This window comes from Dreissena polymorpha, chromosome 2, assembly GCF_020536995.1.
Source record: "Dreissena polymorpha isolate Duluth1 chromosome 2, UMN_Dpol_1.0, whole genome shotgun sequence".
In the NCBI taxonomy this organism is placed as follows: domain Eukaryota; kingdom Metazoa; phylum Mollusca; class Bivalvia; order Myida; family Dreissenidae; genus Dreissena; species Dreissena polymorpha.
In genome coordinates, this window is record NC_068356.1 from 64,268,393 (window position 1) to 64,286,856 (window position 18,464).

Sequence of the window (18,464 nt, forward strand, 5' to 3'; positions counted from 1 at the left end):
GGTAAAGGATGTAATACTGTTCAATGTAAGGAATTCCGGACTACTCTCTGCATGTTCAAACGACACAAAAACATAAATTGTGGACAAGTTACAATTTTGCATCACATTCAATCTCGCAGAATTTTAGGGTCTTAATCGGTCACTCAATCGTCAGGATAAGAAATACTTAAATTTCGATAAACACAGTTTTGCTTTCAAGATGAGAAAACAAAAACTACCAAAATATCATAGGAACACGTTAAAAGGGAAATCGTTCAATACTGAAACATTATGGCCATGCGTGGGTGGTTAAAAAGAAATAGATTGATAGATTTCCCGAGTTACTCAATCCACTCAGGAAAATCCTATCAACAGTGATAAAAAAGGTGCAAAACCTAACACCTTAAACCCTTAAGACTTAAATATATACATATACAACTGTGCATGTGGTGAAAATATTAGTCGAGTTAAAAACAGGATAAAAGCCGAAACATGTGATCTAAGGAAGGAACACTGATGTAGACAGTAAATTTTGTTTCTATTCACAGTTCTTATTTTATAAAACGCTGAACATGAGTTCACCAATAATTACAGGTAAACTATAAAAAAAACGACAACAATGTTTTATAATCGCTTAAACCGAATATAAAAAACTACCAAATATAACAAGATATATCTTTTAATGCTGACTTTGAAATAATGTTTGAAAATTTACTTTTCTAAATAATCAAATTGAAAACACGAGTTTAACTATTGTGTTTCTATTTCACAATTGTGCATATTCACCGCATGCGTTTATTTCTTCACCATCGAAATATACCGTATGTAAATATTTGATAAACACGCAGTTTTATCTATTCACCATCGAAATATATCGTATATGAGTATATGATTAGCACGCAGTATTCTTTCGACACATTCGAATCACACTTTTATAGCCGTGTCATGCAAAAATGTGTCATTTAGCGTTCCGACCAGCGTCGCTCAAGCCCAGCCTGCGCAGTTTGTACGGATGCAATGCTGTCCGCTATAAAATCACTCAAGGTTTTATTGTCTCATTATGTATCTCCTTACCAGACTGCAAGATGCACAGGTTGGGTGGGCAATAGCTATGATGGGCGCTTTTTGGCATAAGATCCATTTTAGCATAATGTTCTTTAAAAATCTCATTGCGTATTGTAAATGGCACATTTTAGCACATTGCTTTTCGATATAGAATTGAGTTCAAAATAGCAAATATTGCACACTGGAACATTCGGGCAGCCTTTTCAGATGTTAAGGAACGATTTCAGGGCTTGCTGACCGAGTACGGTAAACATTAGTTGTTAGATTATGAAACGATTTCCCTCTTATCGTGACCCTATGCTATTTCGGTAGTTTTTGTTTTCTCATCTTGAAAGCAAAACTCGATATTCAAGTATTTTTTATCATGACGATTTAGTGACCGATTAATACCCAAAAATTCTGCGAGATTGAGTGTAATGCAAAATTGTAACTGGTCCACAATTTGTGTCTTTGTGTCGTTTGAACATGCAGAGAGTAGTCCGGAATTCCTTACTCTGAACAGTATTACATCCTTTACCCTGTGCACAGACACTGTGATGTAGTTTAAGTTCATTCGATTTCTCTCGAATCAGCCTTTAAATTTTCGAGTGTATTCATTCGTGTCTGCTGGCGTTATGTAAAGGTCATTTTAGGTCTTATTTTATATTTTGAATTTGTATACGGTGTCAAAATAGTTTTGAAAAGGGAATTTCCATCATGAAATTATATTCCTAGTGTGATAGGTATTCGATATTTTAACAATGTTCATTTAATATGATGGTGAATGCAAGTTTCATTTTATATTAACTGGTTCTCAGGATACCATTTTCATAATATTTTCTTTGCTTTAAGAACGTCTAAAAATGACATGCCGTTGTTATTTCGTCTAAGTTATCTCTATAACATAAATAGGATGATAAACAGTGCAAATCCAGCTCGACCTGTGCGCTCAGACACACTCTCTATAAAATTGAATGGGTTGTGTTTATTTCAAACTTGCGATTAAAAAGCTAATACCTAATTTTGAAAGATATAAGTCGCGTCTAAAATTATGCTATTGCGAACAACTTCCGTGCCTTCAACGCTTTGATTGAATATTGTCTGCGTGTAAATCTATCTTATTGCACTAGTGTTAACAACGCATGCGCACACTTCACAATGTCTGATATATACAAGTTAAGATGAAAAATGTATTCTTATGGAATTTTGATCTTAGCATGATAAACGATAAATATTAAATCTTAACCGCTAGCAACCCAGACACACATTCCCGCCTACCGCACATGATAAAAAGCACTTTGTTAAAGATGTATTACTTTATTGATATCAGTTTAAATAATTACACAGGAAACACTTAGTCTGGCATGCATCCGGTCGTGAAAGAAGTGGTTGACATTCAAATTGCAATGAATTGCCTCGCAACGATTAGACTGGTTCCAAACTTCTCGTGATTAAATCCCTGCTTTCATAACAAATACGTGACGTGAAAAACTCATGATTTAAGAAAAAACATGACGGAACTGAATGACAACGGGGAAGCGTACAACGACAACGAGCGAGGCCTGGTATTGTAATGCGCATGGGGGGCGGAGTTAGAGGGTTAGGGTAAAGGTTAGGGTTCGGGGTCGAATTTTGGTTAGCCTTATCCTTAACCTTAACCCTAACCCGACCCCTAACCGTGAACCTAACCTTACAATAACCCAGCGTTATCTCCCCTATACCAGGCCTCGCTCGTTGTCGTTGTCCGCTTCCACAACATCCCATGACCACGCTTTTGTAAGTTTAGCCTCGAAAATAAGCTGTTGGTTGAAAGGGCAAAAGTTATTCCGATTAAAGTGACCATATATAGCATTAATCCAGCCAGCCATTTACACGCTTTAAAAAAATTAAGTCGGCACATAAAGATCTAATTCAGCAAGGTATTTGCAAAACGTTTATGTGCATATTGGCTTGTATAATCAATTAAGCAGAGTGTGATTAAAAAAATACAAAATATGATCGCAAACATTCTTTAAGTTTACTTGTCAAGAAAAACATTTTTCAAGATTATCACCAAGAATCTCGGCTAAAAATGGCTAGAAACATACCTGATATGATAAATGTTAATGGATATGTGTATCTCAGATAGTCGACGTTATTGGCTTGTTATGGGTGTAACATCTTATACAGTAAAGGAATTTTCCGAAAACAAATGATAAATTATTGATAAAAAATATAAAAAGTACATCACTCATACACACACGTTGCCGCAACAAATTCCCATGATAATGTTTGTCTTGGCCGATTGGTTCCGAGCGGATTTATTTCAACAAACAGCATTTCCGGTAACAAATGGCTCTTGATATGTTATGATAATACGATGTTTGTCTTTTTTCGGTTTTGCCACACTGGTCACCAGCTATCATTCAACTAATTTGATTTAATGATATGATAATAAAACATCCAGTTTGTATTATGACAAATACTATTGACGGCAATTTAGCGGTACTTGTTTTTCCCAATTACACCATTTGCCATTATGCATTTACATACATTTTTAACGTCAATGTAATAAAATATACATACAGTAAAAGCGGTCATGCAACAACAATGCATAGCAAAGATATAAAAGTATGATGATACAAAAACATCATTAAATATACAACAAGTATATTTCAAATAAACTCCAGTAATTCACGCGACCATTTGTATAAATTTTAATATTTTTGCATAACTGCAAAGTCAAAGTCTATTTTGCACCTGCTTCACACATCATGAATTGTTTGGATTAAAATTTACATATAAAAAGATATATACATCATTTGATTTAAACGTACAAAATGTTAAACTGTTCACACGCTTTACACACACTGATCCTTATTAAAAGGTTCTACAATAAAAAGGGAAGCAAAATAAAATCAGAATTCGACCAATACGCATCTTTGCTATCAAGGAGTGTTTATAAACCAAGCTTACCATGGTTTGTTTTACTTTATTTTATTCAGAGGATAAATTAACAAATAAACGTGATTCACCAAAATATTGCTTGCTATTCTGATAGAAATGTAGTTTCCATTTATGGAAGTTCTTTTACTTCTATAATAATATGACATATACAACCACAGAAAAACTAAATATCTTGAAACTCGTTAACACTCACCTAATACAGGACGGCTGTGAGGTTGCTATTGAAACGCTTCACTAGATAGAGATCTTCGAAAGAAATCTGAACAATTCAATCTGATATCTGTTTGACCAAAAAGCATTTAACAAACTATTAACTCACTTGAGACGATTTGCACAATCAGAACACGGCTCTTTAAAATTTTAATCCTTGAGTGCCTTATCAGTGAACCCTTGATCAAGTAAAGATAGTGCAATACAAACATAATGCCCTTAAATGTTAAATTACAGCTCTGGTGATAAGGAAATTGCAAACAAGTGACTGAAACTCGCAAACGGGATAAACAATTGGTAATTAAGAAATACAAAGGAGTATTGTTAATATTTGTGCAATAAATATTATGTTCGCGTTACATAATACATCAAAAGCCTTGTTTTGAAAACTGCATAATTTGCTGTTTAAATGGTTAAATACGGTGTGTTGTAACTATAACGTATACGTTTAAATATGTCAATCGCAGATGCGAGGAAAAATTACATGGTAAACCATTGGTTGGAAATTAATGTTTTCTCAATTTGCACAAAATACACATTGGTAATATATCATTAACGGTTGGTGTAACTTGTTGCCAAATGATAAGATTTGTATACTTTCTTAGCAATTAACATGCACTTTTATGGTTCACATTCTGCTGATAAATGACTAAATATGCTGACGTTATTCAAGTTTGTCCTGACATGGCGCTATTTCCATATCACATTGGAGCGATAGACTGCTGGGATACCAAATGTACCGAAACATAAATATAAGAATTATATATAATACAAGTGGAATCACTGTTGAAAGATTATACAGTATCGTACAAGCTATTCTTATGTTTCGGTACATTTAGTATAAAAAGCCAAGCGCTAATTGAGTCGCTATTGGGTCTAACCTTAGATTCCTGTTTAGCGGCTGATTGGATAAAATTAATTATTTGAATTTGGTAAGCGGAACATCACCTTAATTTAAGTACCATACTTTGCCGGCCTTATTCATATGCATAATAAATTACATCAATAAATATGTTTAAGAATGTTTGGTCTATTTAAGAGCGCTTTTTATCTGCATATGTATACAGCATGTTTAATACAAATTTAGTTTATACAAAATCAATGACTTCAATGCACAATTATTATTTTAAAGTCCAATTATTATTTTTATTTACAAAAACTATTTTGCAAATATGTTTAGTATAATGAATAATATAATAATATTGATTTTCCATCTTAGATCGTTGTCCGTGAATAGATGCGGAGGTAACATGTGTGCACTCTTGCTCGCAATTCCAATCTGCGTCTGCTGCAACTTTTCGGCATCTTTTCTTACACAATCGGTATATATTTCTAGTTTAATTTGAACGCTTTCAATCTTCATCCTTGTAGAGCCATCTGCTTTCATTCCGCATGCTGCAGGATCAGCTCGGGTCGGATAAAGCATACATTATCCTTAAAAAAGGCTATCCGAAGATGCCGAGTCAAATGCTTTGGTTTCCAGAACTTTCCGAAAGATTGCCGAAAATCTGCCGAATATCATAAAAAAGGAAGATTCAACATTGTACGATTCTTAAAATTTGAATGCCGTAGTGTTTAAGGTTTCTATCAGGCTCCGAATGTACCAGTATGCGTCAGACGCGCGTTCAAATCTGACACTGACTGGTCTGACATCATCGACTCATCCCGTTTTCACTAAAACTTGATATTCGTGTACCATTCGGTTATTAGTTGAATGACGACATGGTAAACGTCGAAAGGTTTGCTCGATATAATCATGCATGTCAAATGTATATATTTAAGTGTTTTTCCATATCGATTACATAGGCGGATCCAAGTAAAGGTCATATCCATCCGTATTACGTATAAACTATGCACCTTTTTGGCATTATAAGAAGGTACTTTGATGAAAGTACATAGGGCGTGACGTGGTCGATAAGTAGTTGTGCAAGCCTTCAAAATCACTAAAATCGTGGAGCTCCCGAGGGGCTTCGCCTCCCCTGGACCCTCTAGCAGGGCTTTGCCCTGCACCTACCAGGGACCCTAGCGGCCTCCAGGAACCCCAGAGCAAATATTTCAGTATGCCGCCCCTCCCCCCTTCTAACCAGCTATCCTGGAACCGCCTCTGGATTACAAGAACTGAACAAATACTATAATAATGTATATAAAACAGTCATACGGTTACATAATAAACAATTGGTCAAACAAAAGCCTCGCCATGTACTTCTTTACATTGTCTGATGTTAATAATCAAGTTAAAAATGTACATTATAACCGATCTAACTTGAAACTAACGACTAACATTTAAGGCCTACATTAAGTGAGATAAATACAACTATTTGGAGGTAGAAAAATGTTATTCATTACAAAGTTTACTTACTTTACTTAATAACTGTGTTTTACTTATTGTACGTGTATGTAATGACTACATATATCGCGAGTTTAATTATTTAGTTGTAATAAATGTATTGAAACTGAAACAATTCATTAAGCCTCATCCGGGAGCACAGTGTATCACCATCAATTACATTGTAAGTTAAAGGAAGTTACCAATTAGTAACATGTTTTAAAGAATCAGTGAGTTTTAATATTGAACTGCATTTAATGCCTCATAAGTTGAAACGTATGTCGTAGACGTTTACTTATTGAAATATTATTTCGCTTGAACGAACTGGTGTCCACAAACAGATCTTTTCAGTGTGAGACTTCAAATATTTGTAGACTTTTGAGTCAACGGGAATTGCAAAACAAAAACATTTCTCTTTTAGAATGTACAAGGCACATGCTCATATACATACTTTGTGTACTTATAAAATTAGAGACAATGCCCTTTTATATATTATTATCTTAATTGTTTATTGCGTTATCATTCAGTTAAATGCTTTTGTTGCCTTTGATTTGATAATACTCTCATTTAACGGTCTTCTTCAGATATAGCTTCGAGGCTCGATGAATGTTCAACATCGCTTTCGTGTAACGTTTGTGGTGACGTACCAAGTTATTGTGTCTGCTTATTTCTTATCGCACCGATCGCACAAGTGAGTACATGTGACGTCAGGTAATGGAATAATGAGTAAGCGGGATAATCAATTATTTATACATTCCGACAGGTAAGAATATCCTTAACAAATGAGGTGCAATAAGAATTTTAAGTTTAGTTTTCAAACTAAATCCTCGTACACTAATTCCAACTTAACACACTCCGAAACTCCTCCGTCACATTTTTCTCATTCCCCTTCCAAAACAGGTTGAACATATGCTTGTTTAATTCTCCATTAACCATTTGAATAAAAATCTCCACAATAGCTGAAGTAAATGTTGTGTTCCAGACGATATATAAACAATAACACATCATGTGTATAAATTGATAACATCTGTTACTAATAAACATTAGTCCTTCAACATGATTGTGTAACACATACATATTGAGAGTTGTTATACACGAACACTTTTTGAACATTTGTTCAGAGTTCGGTATGTTGTGCGAATATGCATATAAATACCAACCTGTATATGTAAGTATACATATGTGCACGAAACTGTTTTCCTGTACTGAACGACAGCAGTAGACTGTATACTTTGCTTTGCGTTTGTGATAAACCCTCCTCGATGTTAATGTCTAGATGCAATATGTACAGTAACATGTTGCTGCAGGTAAGTTATTTAACATGAACAACATTAGCTAACATACGCATGTGGTGAATCAGAGGATTTGCGTTGCAATATAGACATATAGCGTGAATATTTATGTGTACAATAAGTTGCAAGTATGTGGACTTTGGTCAGTTAACCATTTGGAGTTAGTGTTTATAATACATACATCAAGGAAGAACAAATCTCATGATGTATATCTAATATATATATTGCAGCGAACTATTTTATAATATATAATAATATAAGTGATAAGATGACATCTTTAGCGTGTGTGTGTTAGAGTTAGTTATGGCATGATATTTTACAGTAAATTCATACATTTCTAATACGTATACAAATCTGCTACTTGTTTGTAAATGTGCCACGGAATAAACATATGTATACAGTTTATAATTACGAAAGAGGCTGAGTACTATAGGTTAAAGTGTAATCAGCTAACCCGACCAATCAAAGAATAACTACAAAAATAAAATATGTAGTATGTGGTTATTCATTCAACGTTTCCAAGGTGATGAAACAAAAAAAACTTGCAGCATCATACTTGAAATTAAACGGCCACACAGGAATATAAGTAACTTTAAGTTCGGTAATCATTTAAACTTGGTTACCATGAAAATATTTGTTTTAAACGCCCTGCCAATTTTTAAGCGGACAATGTTGGTGTTCTCATTAACATTATTTCTGGGTTTTACTGTAATTAGTTGTCGAATAGAAAGTTACAGAAGCTGGATATTGAATTAAGTATTCGGTAATGCATGCCAATCTTTACTTAACATAATTTATCTCTTAACTGAATTTAATTCATGTTTGGAATGTTTCCAATATAAGCCAATTAAATGTTAAAGTAGACAATGTGTAAAGAATATGACGTAGTTGTTGTTCTCTCTTAAAATATTGAAACATTGATAGGGTAATTATGTTTTAGAGGATCTTATTACACCTATATGTTTAAATGTCTTTTTCTTGTATAATTATCTGTATTTCATATCATAAATATATTAATTGTATTATGATAGATAATTCAATAGCGACATGGTATAAACAGAAAACATAGTGATTAAAAGTGATCAAATCGCCTCTGCACAGATCTCAATTTTCTATTTTACATACCCATGCACGTATCAGTCCAATCAGTCAAAAATTAAAGCAAAATATCATGTTCTTTTTTTCGATTAAATAAAACAGTCCTTGTGTTATCACTTTGCATAAGGCTACACTGTTTTCTACTTATCATATCCGGTGACATCCACCCAAACCCCGGGCCATCAGCTGGTGATACTCATCATCATTAGAATCCCATAGAGACTCATCACTAGATATGTCCAATTTTCTCAATTCTTTTCACAACTTTTCGATAGTACACTATAATGTGCAAAGTCTTCTTCATAAACTGGATGTGCTAGCTGCAGAATAAATACCATTTGATACCATCACTTTCTCAGAAACTTGGCTATCAGAATCGATAATTACGACCAATTATTCATACCAGGTTTTAGCCTACCTGTCCGTCGTAATCGAACTCAAAATTCACACGGCGGAGTCGCTGTATATGTCAAACATGGTATTAAGTTTACTCGAAGACCAGATCTAGAGATAACTTATCTTGAAGCAATTTGGTTGAAGGTTCGACCTCATTTTAATAAACGAATTTTAATCGGAACCTTTTACGGACCACCCAATTCAGATAACAATTATTTCAGTAAAATTGAAGACTCAATCGGGCTGGCAATAGATACCGGAATAAACGACATAATAGTTTTGGGCGACTTTAAACACCAAACTCGATCCACCTAAACGTAAAATCGTCGAAATTTCGCAGCAGTTTGCACTCGACCAACGTATACAGGATCCCTTCCACTTTACTGAAACTTTTTCATCTATTATTGATCTCATATTTGTTTCAAACAAAAGGTCTGTCATTTTCTCTGGTGTTGGTGAACCATTCCTTGATCAAACGATAAGATATCACTGTCCCGTATCCATTGTTCTTAACTATAAAAGACCATCATTTATATGTTATAAACATACAATTTGGTAGTACGACTCAAGGAATTCGTAGCAATCTATCAAATATTGAGTGGAATAAAGTATATAGTGACAATATCGATACATTAACTAAAAATCTTACTAACGTTTTACTTATTACTGCAGCTGATTGTATACCAAACAAAGACGTCACCGTCCGCGAGGCCGAGCCGCCATGGCTCTCATCGGAAAAATAATTAAAAATACGAAATCGAAAACGAGCTTATAGGAAAGCTCAAACAACGAATTCCACATCTAATTGGACTAGGTTTTGTGTACTTCGTAATGATGTAGTCTTTCTTGTCCGCCTCGCCAAATCAAATTATTACGACTCTCTTGCATGCAAACTAAAATCCAACAATTACTCCGCGTGTGATTGTTGAAAAGTCCTAAAATCATTCTTTACAATCAACATTAGTAAAATTTTACCCCCTCTTGTCAACTGCGCTGGCGAATTGGTTTTTGATGAACTTCAAAAAGTTGAAGAACTTAATGATTTCTTCGCTCAACAGACTTCTATAGCTGAGTTTGGTCACGTTATTCTTTACTTGGCAACCATAGTAAATCAGCAGTCAATTTCGTCTATAGTTATAATCGCTTGCGAAGTAAAGGCCGTTCTTATGAATATGTCTTTGGGTAAAGCATGTGGCCCTGACGGTATTAATAAAAAAATACTTGTAGAGGCATCTAATGAATTAAGTAAACCACTTTGTGATCTCTTTAATATGTCTTTGTCGTCGTCAACAGTACCATATGATTGGCAAATGTCAAACGTTTATGCAATATTCAAACAAGAGGCCCCAAAGGGCCCTGGGTCGCTCACTTGAGAGACTAAGATGGAAAGAAACAAAGATTAAAACTCTTCAGCAAATATTTCAAAATATTGGTATGAGAAGACTGACTTTAAAAATTAGGTGTTCCAAAGTATTCACAATAGGCCTATATAGAAAATAATCCCACCCACCCTGGCGGCCGGGTTTTTAATACCCAGATTTTTTAAATATAAATATAAGGAAAATGCTTCTTACATACATATAGAGAAAACTTCCCCTTCCCTGGCGGCTATGTTTTTCCGCTGATCACGTCCATTTTCAAACACATTCAACATATCAATAAAACCAATAATTTGACCAAGTTTCATGATGATTTGCCAAAGTATGTGACTTTGAGAGTGTTCACAAGCTTTTTTAGAATATAAATTTAAGGAAAATGATCCCCCCGTGGCGGTCATGTTACTAGATGGATCAACACCATTTTTGAACTCAACCGTCGTATGCAGAAAAAATCTTCTGACCAAATTTCATGAAGATTGGGCAAAAATGTGTCTTCTAGACTGTCCACATGTTTTCTTATATACATTAAGAGAAAACTGCCCCACTCCCTGGCGGCCATGTTTTTTCACTGATCCCGACTATTTTCAAACTCAACCAAGATATCCATAAAACTAATGTTTTGACCAAGTTTCATGATGATTGGACAAATAATGAGACTTCTAGAGTGTTTACAAGGTTTCTCTAAAGCCATATAAAGAATTCTGCCCCGCCCCCTGACGACCATGTTTTTCAATAGACTGGAACAATTTTTAAACTCAACCAACATATCATTAAGACAACCATTTTTACAAAGTTAGCTGAAGATTAGGCATCAAATGAGACTTGTGCAGTGTTTACAAGGTTTTTCTTTTTTTGACCTAGTGACCTAGTTTTTGATCCAGCATGATCCAGTTTCAAACTTGGTCGAGGTATCATTGAGACAAATGTGCTTACCAAGTTTCATGGAGATCGGACAATAAATATGGCCTCTAGAGTGTTCACAAGGCAAAATGTTGACGACGGCCGCACGACGCACTACGCACGGCGGACGACAGATAAAAGGCGATCACAAAAGCTCACCATGAGCACGTTGTGCCCAGGTGAGCTAAAAAGTGGACATTTTTATTCCCTCGAATGATCGCCCAATTTCACTTCTGAATACCATGGAAAAAGAACTAGAACTGATTATCTTTAAACATGTATTTAACTTTTTTCGTGATACTATTTTTTTTTACAAGATTTCAATCCGGATTTATGCTTGGTGACTCGATTGTTTACCAGCTCACATACCTTTACAACACGTTTTGCAAAGCACTAGATGATGGACTGGAAGTACGGGGTGTGTTTTTCGATATAAGCAAAGCATTTGATAAAGTCTTGCATACTGGCCTTTCAATGAAATTGAATCGCGCCGGTATCAAAGACAAACTTGTGAACTGGTTTTCTAACTATCTGTATCAAAGGCATCACAGAGTAGTGGTTCCCGGGGCTTTATCTTCCTTAGCCAAAATCAAGGCTGGAGTTCAACAGGGCTCCATTCTTGGTCCCCTATTATTTCTTGTATACATTAATTACATTGTAAATGACATTCAAGCTCATATAAACTTATTTGCAGAGGACACTAGTTTATTCGTGGTTGTTGACAGTGCAAATTCTGCAGCCACCGTTTTAGAACGCGATATAGACAAAATTACCAAATGGACCGATATTTGGTTGGTAGTATTCAATCCACTGAATTCGGAACCACTTGTTATATCGCGTAAGAGTGTCAATATTAATTAATAATATTAATAAAATCAGAAAGTTTCGTCATTGATTATTTTGTTATTTTTGTAAACAACTGTTTTTCTACTTTTCAATAGGTAATGTTCAAATAATCGTCAGGTAAAATATTGAACAACTATTGTATGCATGTACTGAAACACTAGTGTATTTGATATCAAATTTAGAATACCAAATCATAATACCGCAAATAATTGTGTAGTGTTTAAATCCGTTGACGTATTAAACGGAAGGAAAAATCTTATTTTTGAATGGCATCATTAATGTGCACACCATAAGACTTCATGAGTGCATGTAAATATTAACAAAGTTTGTATTTATGTTTATGTAAAGAAGGTTTACATAATTTGTTGTGTTGGTTACTTGTAGTATTTTTTGTTTTTGTTTATCGGTAATGATCGGGATAACCGTCGAAGTGTTCATTTACTTAACGGAACAACGTTTACCTTTATCATACCAGAAGGCTGTTGGCGCAAAATCGCACAGTTAAGAAAAAAGAAGTCTGTGGGTTAAACTGGGCAGACGCATTTAAACCATTCTTTCTCACTTGCTATCAATGCGCGCCAAATGCTAGTGCCTTTGTTTGCTACTTGACTGTTTTATTGAATGCAGGCCCAAATCAAATGAGATAATAGCAATTTATCAATGAACATTTGCGTAATCTGTTTCAATCGAAAGAGTGTTAAAGGTGTACAGTATTTTTCCCAATAATTTGTGTGTTTCACGGTAATAATTTTAAAAGGTTTAATGTGTGCTGATGTTCACCTGCTTGTAGAATTTGATAGCCTAGTGAAACGCATTCAGGGTTATATCAATTGAGCCCCTGTTAAATAAGAGGTATACATGTCGGTTTGAACACAATGCAATCTTAACGAATCAATAACAATGGCTTATTGTATGCATGAGAAAACAATTGAAACCAAAATAGGTTTATTCTGCCATACTTCATTTTTTTATTTGTAAATTTTGAACTGGTTTGAATAGGTTATGTGCATCTGTTTTATATACAATATATAATATATAATAGGAAAATAATAATAAAATATTTGGTTCCCATTCAAATATAATTGCAACAGCCTGTCGCTATTGACTAGCCAAATGGACAGAAACGATATACATCTTTAGATGTGTTTAAATAAAAGAGAGTTTTTGCGAGTTTTGACGTTTACTTGTATAAATATATACGTTGATAAGTCGGCCCATAGAAAAAATAAACTACAACCCAACTCAAAGACAATATTAATAGTAATTATATAATTATAATTATATAATGTAATAATATGATTATTGCGTAAACTATGATTTTGTAGCGGGTCTGCACTGTGAACGTATCGTAAGTGTCGCATACATTTAACACAACGTGAAGCTCAAAATAGAAAAATTAACCGATGTTGTCATACCTTAAAGATAATCCTTGCGAATCGTTAACTAGTCTTGCACGCAGGGGAGCTTAATTTTGTGTGAGTAATGAATGAGTCAAAACGATTTTGTAAGCACGTGGAGAATCACTGGCGGATCCAGGGCATGGATTGAGGGGCATCCGGCTTCAAACCACACTTAAGGTTTCCGGGCAATAATTATTTTACCCCCTCCCCCCAAAGAAAAAATAATGTGTTGAATTGTTTCGCTCGCTTTGCTCTAGAACTTGCATATATTTATAATAGATCTTACATACGAAACCGTACACGTGCTAGTGAAACAGGTAGGGGAAAAAGGAGCGCTACTGTTCATGATGTGAATATTTAGTTATATGGCTATATTTCCATGTATATACATATGTTTTCAAAAATAAGTTCAGTTTTAATACAGTCCAAAACCAAAAATCGTATATTTTTTTGCTTCTATTTAACATTTTTTTACGCATTAGAACCTATAATATATCACGAGGCTCACGAATGCTTTTACGCTATCAAATTTGGCAAACTTTATGCTAGAAAATACCTTTGTCGAATGTTGCTTAATCCATTGTCTAGTGATTTTTCACATGTCGCGAAGTTGGGTTTCAAACACCAGTAAATACATTTTCCTTCACGTTATATCGTCACCGAAACTAAATCATACAAGATAAATATCCAAAAACTGTGATTAAAAATTATCAAACCTTTCGCTTTCCCTTCCACCCCACTCTACTCCAAAGCCTGCGGCCGCCCTGAACATAGTAAGTTTACCCATATTAACCCAAGGGTTTAAGTTATGGGTTTCTGATTTGTTAAGTAGACCGTTTAACTTGTCGCTTGTGAGTATTCCGTTGTAATCCACGAATATAGATGTCATCAATAATTTAACGATTAATACAATAGCAAAGCAACAGTTTGAAAGTGTATGCTTCAAAGGTTAAACAAGCATTTAAATATAAACGTCTGAAACTTATTTGTTTAACGTCAGTCCACACTTAATCCGAAATGCAATAAATAAAGGTCGAACTATTCCAACACAAAAAAACAGCAGCTGAGAGTTACATATGCACACATTTAGACTCATTCATATGCATCGTTACGATATTTCATGTTTGTAGATGTTGAGCGTTGCTTTATTTACAACACTTTGAATCATATAGCCTAACACATGTGTTGTGATCAAGATTTTTTATCAACATGGGTAATATACACCCTCTACAACAGCAGTGGAAAAATACAACAGATTAAGAATGGAGGAACGAAAGTAAACTACTTATTATTATGACTGGAAGAGGAATGCAGAGAAAGTCCTTCAAGAATGGCGCCGTGAAGGCGCTGAGGGACTTAAGGCGATTGTAAGAAATTGGACACGTATTGTTTCAATGATTTCCTCAGATTTACAGTTCAAATATATCAGGTATTCAGCCGTTTTAAGTTCGACACAATTCATCAGTTCATCAGGCTTCGTCCGATCACAAAGAAATGTGATATGGACGACGCTGACGAGATAATCAGGGATATTATGTTTTTTTTCCACGATCTATTCGATTATCCGAGGAAAACTGAAAACGAAGACTCACCGCGTACAATGGATAAGGCGATGCAAAATTGAATAGGCACACGATAACAGTCGGGGAGCAATAAAATCGGTGCAACATATGGCATGACGTCGCACAAATATGTTATTTAATCAGCAACATATTGGCTACTGTTAAAGATGAAGGACGTGACGCAAAGAACGCCCATACTTTCACAGTAAGAAGAAACTTACTGCAAAGCTTAAATGCCATACAAGCAAACAAGTTTTTGCGTTACTATTTTTCAAGATGAAAAACCGTTTGCTGTTACAAGAAAAAAATTGACTGAACGCAGAGCTCTTATGCAAACATCAAAAGTGTGATGCTTGAAAACATGTCCAGCTTTCAACGATTTCCCGAATATGTTTGTCAGTAAAGAAATAAAAAATCAAGCATGTCGTGATATTCATAAAACAAACTGCATATTGTTGTAAAACTTATAGATAGTATTTTTTTAACTATCAGTTATAACAGTTTTACAACCCGACATGTTGTTCATAATATTAAGTATTCATCAGACATGTTTCTTGGTTTTTTGACGTGATGGAGCCCGCATATCTATATATAGCATATGTCATCGTAATGCTCTACATGCGGAGCACTATATATGGAATCCCATCCGTTTTACATATTTTCAAATTTGACTCAAAATGTCAATGCACGTAAGAGTTTTCCTACTGCAGTAGAGTGCTGGAAGTTTGACAATTTTCGGCATACAAGGTAAATAAGCATTTCCTGAATCGTTATGTGAAGAGAAATTGAAACGACTATGAATTCTTGAATATTAGTTTAGGTACGAATGTTTCTACTGCATGCGTTTCTTTGAACAAACATCATGGATAGTATTTCTACGAACGAAAATTAGAACTATGCGCACGTAGACAATACGGTTATAAATATTATGTGTTGCTACAAATCACTGCTTATTCATACAGTATTATGATGTATGAAATTCAGTTTGAAACATGAGATGTCTAACCCGTAAGAAACCCAGATAATCTTAACAAAGATTAGAGTAAATGTATTTGCGATAAGTCTTCTTTCCAACGTTTTTCCTATATAAGTGGCTATATATACGTACGGTAACATAAATATCAAAGCTCTATGTAAAACTTATACATGTATATAAACTGTAAATATAACTATAGTATTGCTAAATATACCCATAAAAAATATATAAAATGGGATCTCATCCTCATAATTAAATGTGTTTTACTCTGAATGTCCGCATGAGCTGGCGTATATAAAACGTGTAATGTTTTCTACAACGCTACTATATCAGATCAGAATAATAAACCAGTCGATGGAAATCCGCTGTAACTATTTATGAGTCATGTGTTTTTTTTTATTTCAACATGTGTCGCAATTCTTATGTAATTCAATAGGAAGAGTGTAATTAACCTTAGTATCTTGTTACTTGGTTATTAGATTGAGTGTCGTATGTGTTAAGCACGTTGTGTCATGTGCGGGACTAAATAAAAAAGCACGTATGTAGATTGTTAATAGTGTTCTTGTTGTCAAAATAAACTACTGACTTAAATCGTTAAGTCGTTTTAATTGCTCACTTTTAGTGTTTTGTATGCATGTCAAACTTGCATAAATAAGCATTTAAATGACATATGTGATCTAACTATTCTTAAAATATTTTCATAAATTAAGAAAATACGCAGTTATTGTTCATATTGTTCATAGATTTAAAACAGCTTTGTGTGGATGTTTTAATCTACTGTTATCCAGAACGGTCTGTCTGAAAACGAATAAATGACAAACGTATGAATCACGTTTGGAAACCCAATATTCTAAAATTAGAACGATGAAAAATCAAGTTAAGGAAACCCAACTTGTGTATTATTTTCATATCGATATAATTTATTATGTGTAGACGTATTCGAATGTTTTAATAATTCAAGGTGAATACGTGTTTTGCGCTTGAGTCATTAAGTGTAATGTGGGATTGATTTCTGGATTAAAATATGGAATTTGGGAGATGTTTCGAAGGTTACACCCACGATAATTTCATTTAAGTTAAAGTATATGCTTATTGTTTATTCTTTAAATGTTTAATTACGAATCTGTATGTATAATCAATTTACAAATGTAGCATATCCCGATATAATTAGAGAAAAAATAATTTAACGTATTCAAAGAAAAACCAACGTCTTTCCATGACACCAACGTGTACCTTACAACAGTAATGCAAACATTTTGAGACTTGTGCAAAGATTTAAGTGTATTCAACCAATGTTTCACAATACCATTTCTAACACAACTGCACCATTTAGATCGTTAAATATATATTAATATAAGCACACATATTTTGTGTAACGTGTCTGTCCTAGAATTCGTATCCGGGACATCCTGAATCAAACGCCATGTTGGGAAATGCATGTTTTAAAATGTGTTAAATTATCGATGAAAATCGTTACACAAGATGTTTTTGTTCGGATTCCGACTGATAATTTTCGACATATGAATAACGAACGAAAATATAATGTTATATTTCAGTCATTAATTTTATTTTGCTTTGATAATTATAATGCATTAACCTTTTTTTCAATCTACGAATTTTTAAAAATTGTTATTTTGCCAAACTGTGAACATGACCCTTTTGTATGCTACACATATGATTACTTTGCTAGTATTTGTCCCCAGGTATAAACGCCCAACGTACATTATTCCGGTTAGTAAAATAAAATTATGCTCGGAGCTGTCAGGAAGTATTTCGTGTGTGTGTACGCTAAAATAGAATGTAACCTGACTAATGGGTCACGTTTGTTAAAAAATACGATTTCTACAAATTAAATTTATATATTTACATTTCTTTAAGTTTTTGTTAAAGTCTATGCATTCCGTTTATATAAAACAATCGTTTTCTTGACGCAAGTACAGTTTTTATTAGCTAACATATTTACAGATGTTTTGTCTTAAAGTTTACATAGCTTTTGACCTAGCACAGGAAGTTGAAATGATGTCATTGACATGTTTTGTAATTGTGTTCATTCACTATAATGCGAGAAGTTCCTCGATTATCTGTACTATTTCTAATGTAATTGATATTT

At 34.1% G+C, this 18,464-nt stretch overlaps 1 protein-coding gene across 2 annotated transcripts in view; it reads right to left on the reverse strand.

Annotated features, from left to right (window-relative positions):
- The window catches only part of LOC127867342 (uncharacterized), a 442,512-nt gene that overhangs the window by 152,606 nt on the left and 271,442 nt on the right, over nucleotides 1-18,464 (reverse strand). The gene's annotated exons all lie outside the window — the stretch shown is intronic.